This window comes from Arvicanthis niloticus, chromosome 6, assembly GCF_011762505.2.
Source record: "Arvicanthis niloticus isolate mArvNil1 chromosome 6, mArvNil1.pat.X, whole genome shotgun sequence".
Classification (NCBI taxonomy): Eukaryota; Metazoa; Chordata; class Mammalia; order Rodentia; family Muridae; genus Arvicanthis; species Arvicanthis niloticus.
The window spans coordinates 55,974,559-55,992,183 of NC_047663.1; the positions used below are offsets into that span (position 1 = coordinate 55,974,559).

The following is a 17,625-nucleotide window of genomic DNA, read 5'->3' on the forward strand; positions in this document are numbered from 1 at the left end:
TACCTATAAATTTATTAAAACATATATAGAAGGGGATGCATAATTTTAAGTATTACACTGTTATTTATATATAAAAATGATAGAAACACCCTTTAAAATCCTATCAAATAGATCTAAAACTATAATTTCTAAAGTGTATTTAAGATTAAACCTTTTTGTTTATACAGTTTTATAAATACAGGATGTTCAGGCACTTAAATGTCTGAATTAGAATGGTGAGCTACATATACATATATGTGTGCATGTATATTCTCTTTTAAGTTAAAAGTAACTTTTCTGACAGCTTGATTTCAGATGAAATAGAATACTAATAGTGGTATTTTCTTTAACATTATTGGTACAGAATTAAAGCCAAAGGGTTACACAATAAAAAAGATATTGAGAATAATCTGATAGTTAATATTAAATTCTGGACAACTTCTACAAGTAGATAATAAGTACTCATTATCTTATAGGAAATCTGTTCTGAGCAAAGTATCTTCAAAGAAAGGGAAGACATTACAAAGAAACAAACTATTACTGATAAAGTAAGTGCCCTTATTTTACAGATTAGGGACTGAGTCTTCCTCTTGCCTCTATGACTGGGGACTGACCCCCAAAGCCTTGCACGAGCCAGCAAGTCCAGTATCACTAAGATCCATTCCAACCTCTGAGGGCCAAGATACTAGCCTTTCAGTTCATACCAATGGCAGAAGCAGGACTGATCCAGTCTGGGCAGGTTTTTTTTTTTTTTTTTTTTTTTTTTTTTTTTTTAATTGGCTATTTTATTTACATTTCAGATGCCATCCTCTTTCCCCATTTCCCCTTCCTAGAAAACCCCTATCCCATGCCCCCTTCTCCTTTTTGTTTTTATACAATTTTTAAAATGTTAACCAAAGGCTTTATAAGTTTGGTAATTCTCAATATCAATCAGAAGTATAACCTAATACCCAACCTAGATATATCAACTATCTTTGACTGGCGGAGACATGTGAACATCTGCCTCCATGTCTGTCCCCACTCTCTCTTTCTCTTTCTCATCACCTGGCTCCTCCTCTCCTCCTCTCCTTACTCTCCTCTTCTCCTTACTCCTCCTCTTTCTCTCTGTACTCCCACTTTAGCTCCTCCTACATATCACCCTTCCTGTTAAAATAAAACTTTTCTCTCAAAATACAGTTAGAGCATAACTATACCAATTTGTGTCAGTAAGGGGCAAGATAGACCTAATACCCAGTCCATCATTTTGTTGACTAAGCAGAACCTCTGTCATCTCTCCTAACTAAAAGACTTAGTTCTGAACCTGTCTTTTTTTCCCTTGGCTTTAGAATGAATGTCAGCTGAAAACCATCCTCTCAAATCTTTCCTCTCAAAGTAAATAGCAAGGATTGGCTATGAGGCTATAAGTTTTCAACCCCGTCAGAAATCCAGAATGACTGAGTTAACTGAAATTATGGGAAACACAAAGCATAGCTTCTAAAACTTAGTCAATTTATAGAGACCGCTGAATACCTGGACAGTCCCTATACTACAGAACATTGGAGCATCTGATCTTCAGCCTTCTGGCCCAGGATCATCTGACAGACCTAGTGATGCAGAATTATTAAGGGCTGATTACTCTATCTTGGCAGATAAAATCAGTTGACTATTCTGCAAGTGTGTCCTTTTCTGGACAGTAATTTGTCTGTAGATGGAAAGAGGCAATTCTTGCCTAGTGGCTATCTCACCACAATTGGAATAACTCCAAAGATGCTCAATTTCTTAGAATCCAAGACAGGAAGCTGTCAGGAGGAGACAGGTCTCTAATCAAAATGAACATTAATACAGAAATGTTTGTAACGTCAATTCTGTGGATTTCTGATGTTTTGAAAACCAACTATCCATGTAAGGTAATCTGGACTGTTGTCTGTTAACTCCACTCAGCTATTTCTAAAGAGAATATAGAAAATACTCTAACAATAAACTCCAAGCCATGAATTTGCTATAGGCCCTTAACTCATAGTCTAACCATCTCAAATAAATTAAAAAAGTTAAAGAAGGACTGGGTCTAAGCCTTGTATTCCTAAATGTGTATTACAGGCGCAATGCCTATGATAGTAACAATATTCATCTCACTTTTATATTAATAAGAAGCTCATACCAATGAAAACCTTAAATTTGAAATCAAAGTAAATTTTGTACCATTTAAGAAATTATAACTTCATCTTAATAACAATTATACATATTTCTACCAGTAGGTTATGGCTATGCAATAATCCTAGCTAATCCTCCCTGTTCCACCAAAACCACTACTTTTCCCTAGAAAGACAGCCCAATATTAACCACCTCAGTCCCCAATCCCAGGGAATAGGGGCGCTGATTCTTCATTAACTTCTTCAAGCTGATTATGGGTGTTGAGATATTAGAAGAGGGGTGGGGGGAAGAGTAAATTGATAAGCCTCTGACACTGTGTCTTCACTGCATCCAGCTGGAATTCCAGAATATCAGAGGTTCGAGCAGATCTGATCAGCTTGCTTGATGAGTAGATACACCAAGGCTATGTATTCTGCAATATATAATTCTCAAAACAAATTTTAGTATCAAGATAATTTTGTTTGTTTGAATTCTGGAATCTAGTCTTCTGGCAGCCTGCCTCTGTCATGTCTAATCCATATAATTCTGGGAGTTTCTATGAGGGTGTGCTCTACCGTCCTCCCATTTTCGCCTTCCTGCTCTCAAATTTCCCAACATTAGGGAATCCAAACTTTCAGGCATCAAGGCCCTCCACTTCCACTGATGTCTAACCCCTTACCCCATTCCCCCTCCTCTAATTACTATGAGGGTGTGCTCCCACCATCCTCTCATTCCCACCTGCCTGCTCTTGCAATTCCCCAACACTAGGGAATCCAAACTTTCAGGTATCAAGGCTGTCCACTTCCACTGATGCTTGGCAAGCCCACCCTCAACTACCTATACAGGAGGAGCCATGAGTCCCTCCCTTTTTTCCTTGGGCTAGAGATTTTAGAATGGCTACTTCAGCTTGTTTCTTAGGACCATTTGCTTGAAATATTGTTTTCCAGCCTTTTACTCTAAGATAGAGTCTGTCTTTGTCACTGAGGCGGGTTTCCTGTATGCAGCAAAATGCTGGGTCCTGTTTTTGTATCCAGTCCATTAGCCTATGTCTTTTAATTAGGGAATTGAGTCCATTGATGTTAAGAGATATTAAGGAACTGTGATTGTTGCTTCCTGTTATTTTTGTTATTAGAGGTGAAATTATCTTTATGTGGCTATCTTCTTTTGGACTTTTTTGAAGAGGGTTACTTTCTTGCTCTTTCTAGGGTATAATTTCCCTCCTTGTATTGGAGCTTTCCTGCTATTATCCTTTGTAATGCTTGGTTTGTGGAATGATATTATGTAAATTTTGTTTTGTTATGGAATATCTTGGTTTCTCCATCTATGGTAATTGAGAGTTTTGTTGGGTATAGTAGCCTGGACTGGCATTTGTGTTCTCTTAGGGTCTATATGACATCTGTCCAGCATCTTCTAGCTTTTATAGTATCTGGTGAGAAGTCTGGTATAATTCTGATAGGTCTGCCTTTATATGTTACTTGGCCTTTCTCCCTTACTGCATTTAATATTCTTTCTTTGTTTTGTGCACTTGGTGTTTTGATTATTATGTGACGGGAGGTATTTCTTTTCTTGTCTAGTGTATTTGGTGTTCTATAGGCTTCTTGTATGTTTATGGGCATCTCTTTCTTTAGGGAAGTTTTCTTCTATAATTTTGTTGAAGATATTTATTGGCCCTTTAAGTTGGGAATCTTCCCTCTCATCTATACCTATTATTCTTAGGTTTGGTCTTCTCATTGTGTCCTGGATTTTCTGGATATTCTTTGTTAAGAGCTTTTTGCATTTTGTGTTTTCTTTGACAGTTGTGTCAATATTTTTTTATGGTATCTTCTGCACCTGAGATTCTCTCTTCTATCTCTTGTATTCTGTTGGTGATGCTTGTGTCTATGACTCCTGATTTTTTTCCCTAGGTTTTCTATCTCCAGTGTAGTCTCCCTTTGTGATTTCTTGATTGTTTCTACTTCCATTTTTATGTCCTGGATGGTTTTGTTCAATTCCTTCACCTGTTTGGTTGTGTTGTCTTGTAATTCTTTAAGGGATTTTTGTGTTTCCACTTTTCTTAAAGTCCTCTATCATCATCATTAGAAGTGATTTTAAATCTGAATCTTGCTTTCCTAGTGATATGGGGAATTCAGGACTTTCTCGTGTGGAAGAACTAGGTTCTAATGATGCCAAGTACCCTGGGTTGCTGATCCTTTTGTTTATGCGATTGCCTTTTGCCATCTGTATCTCCTTAGTGCTACCTGCCCTGTTTCTGACTGGAGCCCGTCTTTCCTATTATCTTGGTTATATCAGAACTGTGTGGTGTGGGTGTTACTACTGGGGTAAAAGCTGGGGCCCAAAATCTGCTCAGTGTTCAGGTGCAGACAGGATACTGCCAAGGTTAGAGCTCTGGCAGCCCGGCTTCCTCTGGGTTCTTAGAGATTGGGGGCATAGCTGCCCGGGATCTGCTCAGTGTTCTGGCCCACACTGGAAGTTACCAGTGCTCTGGGCCAGGAGTGACTTCCTGGGTCCTTGTGGGTCTCAGTTACTCCCTGTTTGGGGCGGATGTTGCTGTCTGCTTATCTAAGATACTGCCAGGGTTAGAGCTCCTGGGATTCCTGCTTCCTCTGGGTTCTGTGTGATTGGGGGCAGAGCTGCTGTCCGGGATCTGCTCAGTTCCTGGGCCCAGACCGGAAGGAGTCTGGGCAGTTTTGCCTGTGGTTTTGTTATGTTATTTTTATAAGTTTTTGTGTTTTAGCTATAGTTAAGAAAACTGTCAAGTCATGAAATCATTTCTTCAGTCAAACACCTCTTCTAGTTTCCATTATTACAATGAACATCATAAGGACAGGATGGTGTTTGGAATATTAGAACATTTTCATAGCTTCATTAACAAACTTTATTTACGGGGCAAAGTTCATTTTATATATGGTTTTGATTTACTTGGGAAAAGCTTATATAAAAACCATAACTCTCAAAATTTATTTATATCATAGTGACTGCAAATGTTTTGAAACAGTTCTCTATTGTCCTGACATTCTCTTCACATAGCCAGTTCTCCTATTGTAGCTGGTTCATAAAAGTTTCCAAAGTCTTCAGTCTTGCTAGAGATTGTTGGTTTTATAGCTCAAGAAGAGTGTCCTCTGAATGTAGGTTAGAGACTTGCCAAAGATGTTCCTTATCTATCAGTGTCTTGTCTGTACTATGAATGTGCAGTCTGTAAAATTTCTGCATTGTGGTTTACATCCTTATTTAAGGAGTCTTCAAAGTCTACAACTTCCATTTCCATGGCTTACTTTGGGGCTGGTATGAAGAATTTACTTCAAGGTTTGAATATTTTGAGGGAATGAAAATGGCAATTATAGATTTGTTATTTGTGTTTAATTCTTCAGCTGTGCTCAAGAGGAATGTATTTTCTTGACATGGCACAGTTTCTATTTAATAATTTTTAAAGTTTGGATTAGCAAGGTGATTGGTAATGATATTTCTGAATTTGAAGTTTCAAAGTGACTGTCTTGGAATTTAGGTTCCTAGAAGATGCACAAAACTCAGCTACACCTAAATCTTGATATACCTATGTTTCCAAAAAAAAGTATCTTGTTTAAGAGCTAATATGTTACTTTGTATGCTCTGCTCTTAGAACTGGTAGCTTTATCAGGGAAGACGAGTCAAGTAATGGTTCTGTTCAGGTAGTGCATCTGTGTTACCTGTATTGTTTTTGCTTCATCTGAATCAAATGATTCTTTTGACTCAACTTTCAGGCATACTTAATGTTCTCATATGCTCTCTCTCTCTCTCTCTCTCTCTCTCTGTCTCTCTCTCTGTCTCTGTCTCTCTCTCTCTCTCTCTCTCTCTCTCTCTCTCTCTCTCTTACAGCATTTTTTTTTCTTGACAATCTTTAGGCAATGAAAATATTGTTGGAATTTCAGTTTGCTTTAGCAAGTGATACCCCATTAACAGTCAGGTCTAAAAGGGTCTCTGTCTGAGAACTGATATTTATTGGGAGTTCCAGAGTCTTGTTTCATGTTCTCTAGCCAATTTTAAGATCTTTCTTTATTATATAGAAGGAAAAAAAAAAAAGCTCAGCTCTTAATCTTTATTGTCACCATGTTTATGCAGTAAATTGCTGAGCAGTAGGCATCACACACACCTGATGACCCAACCCGCATGGCACAGGTAGCTGCTAGTTCTTCTCTAGTTCTCTAGTGCCATCTCCTTTGCACGTTTCTTTTACATTATGAGCTCGACTCTCACAAATGTCTGCTTCTGCTGTTCTCTAGTGTTAGAAGAATAAAGGGAAAATATTTCATGTCTATTTAGAAGTCATCATTAAAGAATGAAAGGTGTTGAAACCTTTTGAGTGAAGGAATTATGCTCCTGTCAAGCTGATCTCTGTGTATGTTTTGTGATTGTAGACAGTTTAAGAATGATCTTGAATTCAGTATATAGCCCAGGCTAGCTTTAAACTTGTTTTAGCTACCTAAGTGCATGGGTTCTGGCTATATGTATATCATGAAGCCTAGTCTTACATGCTTCTTAGTCAGATCCCCCTCCCCATCTTGAGAAATGGATGTGAGTTAAACTCAATCTGAGAAATTACAAAAGTTCTAGTAATTTCTAATGAGTGAGAAAATGAATCATAAGGATATTATTACTAAGCACCTTACAGCCTAAGCAAAGGGACAAAGTCCCTTTACAAGATCAATGAGTAACACTGAAGAGCTAGGAAGGAGTAAATTCAAGTGTTAAATAAGTAAAAGAAAGGAGATAATAAAAATAGTGGAACTCTAGACCATATGTAATGGATGAATAGTAAAGAATACTTAACCTTTTCAAAAGTTGTTTCTGGAAACTAAGAGCCATGATATATGCCTAGGACAGACAGACAGACAGACAGGGAGGCAGGTGAGAGAAACAGAGAGATAGAGTGAGAGCTAGAAAGCGAGCAAGTAGCAGCTGCACATGGAATAAGCCTGTAGATCTACTACTTGCTACTTGGAAGCACAAGAAAAGAGAATTTAGAATTCCAGGCAGGCCTGAGCTAAATGGAAAGATGCCCCCTCCCAACGAAGAAGGAAATGAAAAAGAACTTCAAGCTACCTTTGTAAAAAAGGAAAGAGGGGCTATCACTACTGATCCCATATGCACAGAAATACAGTCCATAATTTATCTCAAGAAATTTGGCAAATTGAGTTAGTTTGTGACATAAATAACAAAAGCTTACTCAAGAAGTTCTTCATCTGGGCTGGAGAGATGGCTCAGTGGTTAAGAGCACCAACTGCTCTTCCAAAGGTCCTGAGTTCAATTCCCAGCAACCACATGGTGGCTCACAACCATCTGTATGGGATCTGATGACCTCTTCTGGTGTGTCTGAAGACAGCAACAGTGTACTCATATACATTAAATAAATAAATAAATTTAAAAAAAAAAGAAGTTCTTCATCTGATAAAAAGTTGAATTTATATTTTAACGTTCTCATACAGGAAATGTGGGACCTTGGTGGTTTTTCTGTACCTGATAGCAAATATAAAAGGAAAGAGCTGTGGGCACAATAAAGTATAGTATCTGATAGCGATCCTGCCTAATGTGTGTGAGACCCTGGGGAAACAATCAACAGGAATGAAAAGAAAGCCAAGAGGAAATAATATTACGTTTACAGAACTCTTTAGACAGTGGAGTAAGGAACATGTCTCAGCTCATACCTTGAAATCAGCATAGCACTGACAGAAACCAGACAAAGACATAACAAAGCAAAGGAGACCACAGAATTCCATCATCAATAAACATACACTTGGAAATCCTCATAAACAGTACTTTGGATTAATCTTGGTTGGATATTTGATCCTTATAATTCACTGTATTAATAAACTAAGGGAGAAAATGGGCTTTCAATAGGTATAGAATAATATTTGACAACATTTTAAACAAAAACATTCCATTAAACTGAGAGGGGTAGTTTCTGACTCATTGGTGGCATCTAAGGAAATGTATTACTATGTATAGAATACTTAGTGATGAAAGACTCAGTGCTGTGTCTGTGACAAGACAGGAAACCCCAGACTCCGAACAGAAAAACGTAAAGATTGGATTCAAAATCAGCCTTTTTTCAGACAGGTGTTTTAAGTGCATATGTAGAAAATATTAATCTAGCAAAATTACTAAAATTATTAAGTGACTTTAGCAAAGGGTAAGGGTAACAAAATCAGTTCTTTCTGTAAACACCTGTTAGCAAAAATAACGTCTTGGAAAGTAAAGTTTCAGAAAGATTATAGTAGTCTAAAAAGTAAAAAATGGTTATTGATACAGTTAAAGAAAATACATTAAGACTTCATTAATATATTAATTACTTGGGGGTGGGGAATTAAAGAGTTGAATACATGAGTAAGATGTCTTCTTCTGGGCAAGTCATGTAGCTCATTGATGGAGTGCTTACCTCCTATGTGCCATGCCCCTCGAGCCCACAGTCATACACAGGCACACATACATGCATGTACAAAAACAATGGCTTATTCCTGTATTGTAAAGTACAGTGTTATTAAGGTGCCTGTTCTTATCTCATTTATTAATTCAACTCAGGAATTTCTTAGCAACCTTAACACACACACATGGCACACACACACAAATGTACACCAACATTTTGATTATGTAATTTATGTGGAAGTACAAAACATGTAAAATAGTGAAAAATACTTTTGTAAAAAGTAATGAAGATGAAGGGTATAAATTATGAAGATACAACAACTAAAGTCTTATAGAAGAATGGTATATCAGATGGAATTAGGAAGTTAAGCATATGAGCACACATGTATAGTCTGTTAATTTTTGTCTAAGATCCCTGTACAGTTCTGTGTACAGGATAGACCTTTTAGGATGATTGAGCACACTGGGGTAAGATCTGTAACAGAGTGAACCCCATTTCCTAATTCACACCATGTACTTAAAATAAAGCATTGTCCTAAAGGGTAAAGTAGAAATTCCATCCAATTTGTAAAGGAAGCCATCCTGATGTATTTATCTGGCATAGACAAATACGTATTTGATAGTACAGAAGAACATAGTAGTGCAAATTGCCACCAAAGAGATATTGGACTTCACTGAAGGTGTTTCTGCTTACCAGAAGTTTCTTAAGAAATTGTATAGGCCAGTCATGTAGTGAGAAAATACTCTGTATTTACCTGACAAAGGACTTTCAGATAAACAGTGAACTATTAACAACTCAGAACAAACAATCCTGCTAAATGGGTTTAAGATTTAAGTGGCCATTTCACAAAGAAACTTAGGAATAGTCAATAAATGCATGGAAGGCATGTTTAACATTAGTAAGCAGAAGAGTCAGATAAAATGAGAGTGATATTGCTCACCTACCAGAAGGGCCCAAACTTAAAAGGATACATAATGGTATCAGAATTCTCATTGTGGAGGGAATAGAAAAGGGCTCAACTACTTTAGAAAGCCCCTTAATAGTTTCTTATGAGTGAAATCATGACATCTAGCATTGTGTCATTGCCCAGTGTGAAAATGTTTTATGAAAATTTGCATTTGAACAGTCATAGAAACTGTTCATCTTGGTTCTACAAAAATACAAATGTCTATTCATGGGAGGATGAATGAATAACTGTGTCTTACTAGAATGCAATAGGAACTACTGATCCACATAAGCACATATGAGTCCAGAAATGCTGAGACACAGCCAGGCACAAAGAAGAGCACATGCTGTTTCTTCATCTGTCTGAGATTGCAGAGCAGGCAAGGCTGAAGTCGGTGTGGGTGGTTGAAATGAGAACAGTCTTGTCTTGTGGAGACTGACAAGAATGGCACAAGGAACCACCTGGGAGTCAGGTTTTCTGTCTTGTTAAATCTTGCAAGACCTAAGTGTGTGTGAATTTGCCAAAACCTAATGGCTGTGATGTGGATATTTCACTATATGTAAATGATACTGTATTAAAGAAACAGAGTAGTAAAAGTTATATGGATAGAGTGTTTATTCTTTTAGCAGTCAAAATACTTGGTGATAATTATATGAATACAGATGTTGGTTAAAGTCACTTCTTATGCCAGTAGAGAAGTATGTGGCAAATGTTACTTCTGCTCAATTTCCTTTGCTAGGATGCTTGAAAGAAGCCAAGAATGATTCATTTCATTAAGTTATGTAGCAGTGCTAGTAATTTCATCCTTAAAACTACTGTCATAGTAAAGTTTCTATTTTTGAGCAGACCCCAACTATAGAGGGATTTTTCTGTGAAAATTCTATTTAGTTAGTTTTTATGCATATGTATAGGGGTGCCTGTGTGAGTTTATGTGCACTATGTGTACGCTGGTGCCTGTGAGGGTCAGAAGAGGGCGTTGGATCTCCTAGAACTGGAGTTATAGGAGAACTATCTGATGGAGGTGTTGAGACCCAAACAAAGACTCTCTACAGGAGCATCAAGTACTCTTAGCCACTGAACCATCTCTTCAGCCTGAGCAAAACTTAAATTGTTATCAGGTGTTATTTGGTTCCCAGCCTACTCTGGAGCATTTGTTTCATGATGCCAAGTATGGTGTACACCTGAGTAGTTGGCTCTTCTAGAGAACATTGGAGACTTGTCTTTAGTGTGCTTTCAAAAGAATAGTTTTGAAGTCAGATGTGCTATCATGAACTTAGTCCCAGCTACTAAGAAAGCCAAAGAGGTAGTTCTCTTGTGCCCAAGAGAAAGAGGCCAGCCTGGATAGCCTAGTGAGGCCCTGTCACAATAAACCAACCAACCAACCAACCAACCCTTTCTTTTACTAGAGATCAGTGTAATCTTACCATATAGGTGGAACACACTGTCTTTAAAAAAATAACAAATGCTTCAAGTTTTGGCCAGACATAGTGGCATATGCTTTAATCCTAGTGGGAAGCAGAGGCAGATGGATCTCTGTGAGTTTAAGGCTAGCCTGGTCCAAATAATTAGTTCTATGACAGCCAGAGCTACATAGTGAGATCCTGTCTCAGTAAACCAAGGTGGGGGACAAGCAGAAAGAAAAAGAAAGAGTATTCCATCAATCCAGAAAATTATAAAATAGTAAGCTTTGTGCAATTACTACTTCTTTTCCAAGACAAGCCTACTAAAACTATATATATATATATTTTTTCTCCTAAATATTCTTGTATAACATAAATATTCTTATAGGAAAACTTAGTAGATATGAAAATATATAGTTGACTTTTCAGTGACAAAATATGTGACAGAAGTGACTTCAGAGGGAGGACTGACTTTGGCCTGTGCTGTCAGAGGGTCTTACTCCAACTGTGCCAAGAGTGACTCTGTGTGGGCAGGAGTGTGATATAACTGGTCACACCCATATATCTGACAAGAAGTCAGTGCTAAATTGGAGATTTAAAAAAGCATTGAGTTGTCAGGATTTAGATGATAAATATGCCTTCCACCTTGGGAGGTGGAAGGTTGTGTGTGACATCATAGAAGCCCAGCATTTATGAGGAAGCAGTTGGAGAAGGATGGATTAGCAATGTGTGATGCCAAGAGTCTTTAGTGGAATTCCTTAGATACCATTTTAAGTGCTGTGGTGGTTGGGGTGGAAACATACAGCCTGTTAGCTTAGAGCAGTTTCTCCACCTTCCTCTATATGAAACAGCTCAAGGAAATGACTGTATTGAGTATAGCTGGTAGAAGGTCAGCTCTTAGCAAATACATTGGCTGTAGCAGCCATATAAAAACATAAGCACTTGCCTCATCCTCTTTAACATCGTTCTTTTCATTGGTGAGGAAATATTTAACTTTCCATCTTAAATCAGTTTTGGCCCAACTAATGCATATTTCTTTACTTTGTCCCTCCATCCTCCTTCCCATCCTTCCAAGAGACAGACTCTGACTCCTTAATCCAGATTGGCCAAGGGCTTCCAGTCTCCTACTGCAGCCTCTTGAATGCTAGGGTTATAGGTACCACACTGCACCCAGCTTCTTACTACTTTCTGATCTAAAAACATTAGGATGTGAGTGCTTCTAATTGGATTGTTTGAGCAAATTTTTGGTGACCTTTCTTTTTTTTTTAACTCCTTTTTAAATCTAGGCAAAGACTCTCATTTTGTTAGTAGAGCCAGGAAGCAGGCAGTTTCCATGGTAACCGACAGGCTGAGTTTACTGTGGAAATTTCCGGAATTAACAGAGCTGCATTGCAGAAGGATGCATAGAGCAGTATTCATCTAGAGATCGTCACAGCGTATGCAGAGAGGAACAGTTGCTGTGTTATTGGGATATGTGCATGTTTATTCTAAGGAAGATTGTGTGTGTGTGTGTGTGTGTGTGTGTGCTGAATTAAACAGCTTTGAGGCATTTCATCCATCCTGGTTTGGTAACCTGGAGCTTGCTTAAAGACAAAAAGGAAAATGTGGTTTGGAAAGGAGGATCTGCTTGGTGCCACTGGGAGAGAATTAGGTAAGTGCATCTCTTCGAGGTGTGTTGAAGAAAGGAGGAAAGTACATCCACTCAGTCGACAGTGAAAAGTTCTGAGGAAAGGTGGGCCTAGGCAGAAGATGGTTCTTGCTTTTTAAAGGAAAGGTAGTAGGCATCAGCATGTTTGAGAAATCAGATTTCTATTTTGAGCAAGAAGTCCATCAAGGTAATTATTATCACCTGCTGAAAGACAGCAGCCAATATGCTAATAAGGAGGTTTGATGCAGGAAGGACTTCCCTAAATGATAAGAAAGCCTCTAGAAGGTTGTTAGATCCTTAATCCTGTTGATCTGGGGGGCAGGGTATTTAAGAAAAAAAAAAAAAAACCCAAGTTTCTTTTGAGATTAAATTCTGGAAATAAGTCTGTGGTATTTGAGTAGATAATTAGGGTTTCTTATGGTGTAAAATTATAAATTTAAAAGAGAAAAGGGATCTAGAAAAATATAGTTGTTTAGATGCTTAAGCGATAACTAGATGACATTTATGTCATGTTGTTAGTACGCTGTATCTCCATGGCAGATTCTTGCAAATGAAGTTTGACAGGAACACAGCCAGTGATTTGGCTGCATGTTTACAACGGAGATTCTTTGCAAAGACCTTATTGTGAAGCCTGAAGTAATTATTATCCAATGCTGTACAGAAAAGTTTGATATTCATAATGTATTCTTATGTCTATTGTAACTAACTGTTATGACAGAATTGGTACTGTAAAGCAATAGCAATTTATTTTATCACAGTACTGAAGGCCAGAAATCGAGAATTAAGGTGTTGGCTTGGCCGTGCTTCTTCTCCAGGTTCTAGAGAAGGCTCCCTCCCTCTCTGCTTCTCTTGGTAATACTGAACACTTCTGGCCTTGTCTCAGTGGTGTTATAATCTCTTCCTTTATCTTCACTTCACCACCTTTTGTTTTTTTTTTTCCTTGTTTCCTTTAAGGAGAGCCATAATGTTTGAAATGTCTGAAAAATCATCCATGTGTATATAGTAAGATCTTTTTTTTTTTTTTTTTTTTTTTTTTTTTAAATTTTAAGAAAGGGCTTTAAGGCTGGCCTAGAACTTGTTATGTAGATCAGGCTGGCGCCAAACCTGTAGGTCCCTTCCTGCCTAGTGCCAACACACGTGCCCATTGATTCTACTATTTTGGACCTATCTTAATCAAAGTGCTCTCTTTTTGAGATCTAAAATAAGATTGTAAAGATAAGGTTATATTCTGTGGTTCTGGATAGACATATATTTTAGGAGTACAGGAGATTATTCAAAAACTGGATTTTGTTTTCTTAAACCACATTTTGTGTTAAGGCTAGTCAGTTGCTGGTCAGCTTCCTTTGGAAACTTGTGAAGAATACATTTTGCAGGAGATTTTGACTGTTGGGAAAGATACTGGACTCAGTCTTCAAGTAGGGAGCTGTATAAGCCATAGAGCATGGCCAAGTGGTAGTGAGGCAGCAGGATGACCACTAGGATGCTGGAGAGGGAGAGTACCAGAATTCACAGGGCACTTAGGAAGACAGGATCTTCATCTCGTCCTCTTCTCATCTCTTCATGTCTCTCCTCAGCTCTCAGCTTTCAAACTCCAAACAGTAACAAACACATTTGGAGTTTTAATGAAAATGATTGGAACCAAAGCAAGAATCTGAGTTATGAGGGATGAGACTCATGGCTATGCCACTGGAAACAAACTGATTCAGAAGAAGCACCAAGTAAGCAAACAGTAGAGGGCCGTGTAGAAGGAATATGTCAGTGTAATTGCCTAAGGCTTGGTTTTTGCTGGGATGTTTGTACTGTTGGAGTGTCTAAAGAACCAGCTGAGGCTGGGAGGTGTGCAGTGTTTCAATTATCCTATATGGACACATTTGTGAGCCATAGTCATAATGTTAGTATTTATCCTTGAAGTCCCTAGAAATCTCAGTCATTACCTTTGGGTCTATGTTTGAAAAGGGATGTATGTGTGGTGAAGAATCAAACAGTAAACAAGAGGATCCACTGTGGATGCTGTCTTAAAGAGAAAACCCATTTTAATTCGATGGGCTAATGCCCATAGATAGCATCATGTGAACACTAAAGAATGAAACCCCTGATAAGTAGAGGTATGGAGATGATCATAAGAATAAACAAAAATGAATAGCAGTAGATCCAAATTAATATTTACTAAAATTAAGGAAGTACTAAGCAAGCACACCATATTTTATGAGAACGTTGTTGAGATTCTAGATCATGCATCTGCTAAGGACTGGTGTATTCTGATTCCATTTAGAGATGCAGTGAAGAAACATGAAGCCCAGTCCAGGATTTCCAGGGAGAAAAGACCAAATGAAGTCTTGTTTCTTTTCTAGTTGAATTCTTTAGTCTATAAATATGTTCATATTGGATGCTAAGTTGAGATATAGGAGGCTCTGGGAATATATATTTTTTCACTTTACCAAAACATTTGTGTATATGGTTGAATTATATGCATAAGCCTAAGGAGTATTCAAGAACTACAAAAATTTTCTTGAATGAAGTAACAGTTGTATTTTTTGGAATCATGAGTGTGTCAGGCTTATTGTATATCTGGGATTAAATTAAGCTGCTGTATTACAGATCAGTTATACTGAACTCTTTACCCTTCCTTTGACAGGTCTTTCAGTATGTTCTGTACTGGCTTGGAATCTGTGATCCTTCTGCCTCAGCCCCCAGGGTGCTGACTTCCTGGTGTGTATCAACACACTTGGTTCTCATGCTGGCTCCCCGTGGCAGTTGTGCTAGTTATGAGGCTACCAAAATAAAAATTCTACCCAAGTTTTCTCTTCAGGCAGAGACTGCTTGTGGAAAGGTGGCCTTATTTGCCCTGCTTCAGGTCCCCCTTTATCCTTTCTTCTCAAACACACACACACACACACACACACACACACACACACACACACAGTTCTTAAAGAGAGATAGATGAGGGCACACCTTTTCTGGGAAATGAGGTCATCATGAGTAAAGCATTATGGATGGAAGTAGAAGATTTCAGTAGCAGTAAGACTAAGATGTACACTTTAGAGTCCTCTGCTGTCAGCTCAAAGGTTAATAGTAAAGAACAAGGAGACTAGGGATGGGAGAATTTGCACTGGAACTGTGGATATTAGCATTTCTACACTAGGCCCTGGGTGTCTGCCTCACCAACTTTGGCATTTCTCACATGCAATGATACAAAATAGAGGGAGGTTTGCATGTTTGTAGGATACTTTTTATGTGTACCCTGCCTTGTTAATTCTAGTTGCTATGATCTCTCTACACTCCCAGAACCATGTTCTCAACTCAAGGATGTTGACAAACCTTCCTGGATCCCCTTTTCCTGCAGTAGTCTGAGCCATCCAGGCAGGAGCTTGTGACAGTTGCAGTATTTTTTCTCTCAGGGCCTGCTACCAACTATGCCTGATGTCTAGTGCCTTAAGATTGAATATTGTGTCTGTCTTTTCTGCTATGAGGTCCTCCTTCTCTCCATACTCTAGAATGGGAAACTTGGTGCTTCACAGACACAGATAAGGAAACAGGATTTATAACAGTAGAAAATATCTAGGCTGATTTTAGGAAGACCATCTCTCAGGATTCAAATAGTTTCCTTTACCATCTCTAGCCAGGACTAATTCTCTTCATAATGAAAAGAAATTAATTTGTAGGGGTTAGAAAGATGGCTCAGTGGTCAACAGCACTTGTTGCTCTTGCAGAAGAGCTGGGTTCAGTTCCTAGCACCCATGTAATAACTCTTAACTGTCGATAATTGAAGATTTTGGGGATTGACACCCTCCTCTGGCTTCTGTGGACACCAGACATGCACGTGGTGCATATACATACATGCAGCCAAAGTACTCATAATATAAAAAGTAATATAAATAAATAAAAGAAAAATTTAAATGAAATATAGCTTGTAAGAAGGGTCTGAGAAGCTAAAATGTGAGACTAGGTTTGGAAGAATGAGCAGCAGTATTACTGAACAGAATGTCACATGAGGAAGAGTGAGTCCTAGGAATCTGGAAACAAAGTGGTAGTGAGAGACCATGTTGTATGCAGCATGCATGTTCAGACATAGCAGTTGCCAAGAACTGGAGGGAAATAACTGATTTCAAAACAAAAATAACAGAATTTTTTTTTTTTTTTTTTTTTTTACATTCTTGAATTCATTGAGAAGGTAAACAAGCTTGTGAAACATTTTTGGTGGATAGGATTTATGGTTCTAGAGAAGCTTCTCAAGCTTCCTAATGCTACAACCCTTTAATACAGTTCCTCATGTTGTGCTGACCCCCAACCATAAAATTATCATCATTGCTACTTCATAACTATAATTTTGCTACTGTTATGAATCATAATGTAAGTATCTGGTTTCTGATAGTTCTAGGTCATCCCCGTGAAAGAGTCGTTTGACCCCCCAAAGGGGTTGCAACCCACATGTTGAGAACCACTACTCTAGAGAAAGAACTTGTTGGGCAGAGCAGCAATGACAAAGTGGCCTACTTGAATTAGCAGGTCTCAGTGGTGCTCTTTCAGGCAGTAGAACAAGAAATGCTTCTTATTACTCAATAGGCACAGATTGTTGAAGTCCAACAATGACACAGTAAAATACAACTGGAGAGAGAGTCGTGAGCCAGCACTGGTACTGTGTGACTGAAACCCTAGCACCTGTGAGACTGAAGCAAATATTTGAGACAAACTCAGTTTATATAGAACTTGACTCAAAAGAGACAGGAAAAATGTTACTTAATATTAGTATCATTTTAAGTTGGCAAAAGTTGGCCCTTGACTGTTGCTGGTCCTGCCAAATCTATGCAAGCATGCTGTTCAGCCCTGACCAAAATGAAACTGTAACTAGTGACTGCTGAGTTAGAATGTTTTGGTGAAATTTGTAAACTAGTTTTTGTAATTTTTGCATACAGTATAGACAAATACAAATAGAAAGTGTGTTTTCTTTCTGAATTATGAGTGAGGTTTTCCTTTTCTTTACCCTTGCAATGTTGTCAAACAGTATTGGCTTAGGGGTATCTGGTTAGACAGGAGTGGCTCAGGAACCTGTCTGCTGCTGAGTTTGCAAAGTGGATATAACAGAGGGCAGATGTGAAGGTTAGAGTACTGCTAGAGCTCTTTGTCACCTCCTTGGTTGTGTTACCAT

At 38.2% G+C, this 17,625-nt stretch overlaps 1 protein-coding gene and 1 pseudogene across 5 annotated transcripts in view; one reads left to right on the forward strand and one right to left on the reverse strand.

Annotated features, from left to right (window-relative positions):
- Map2k4 (mitogen-activated protein kinase kinase 4) overlaps positions 1 to 17,625 on the forward strand; it is a 96,862-nt gene that overhangs the window by 32,165 nt on the left and 47,072 nt on the right. Inside the window, exons 1-2 of one of the 5 annotated variants that reach the window (XM_076936609.1) lie at positions 12,223 to 12,482; positions 14,054 to 14,197. The exons of 3 other annotated variants lie outside the window; for them this stretch is intronic. The gene's annotated coding sequence lies outside the window, so the exon portion shown is untranslated. Of the gene's footprint in view, positions 1 to 12,217; positions 12,483 to 14,053; positions 14,198 to 17,625 lie in introns of those variants that run through there. One more of the 5 variants, XM_076936610.1, reaches the window with a different exon arrangement.
- LOC117711807 (THAP domain-containing protein 5-like) lies at positions 5,050 to 8,511 on the reverse strand (annotated as a pseudogene).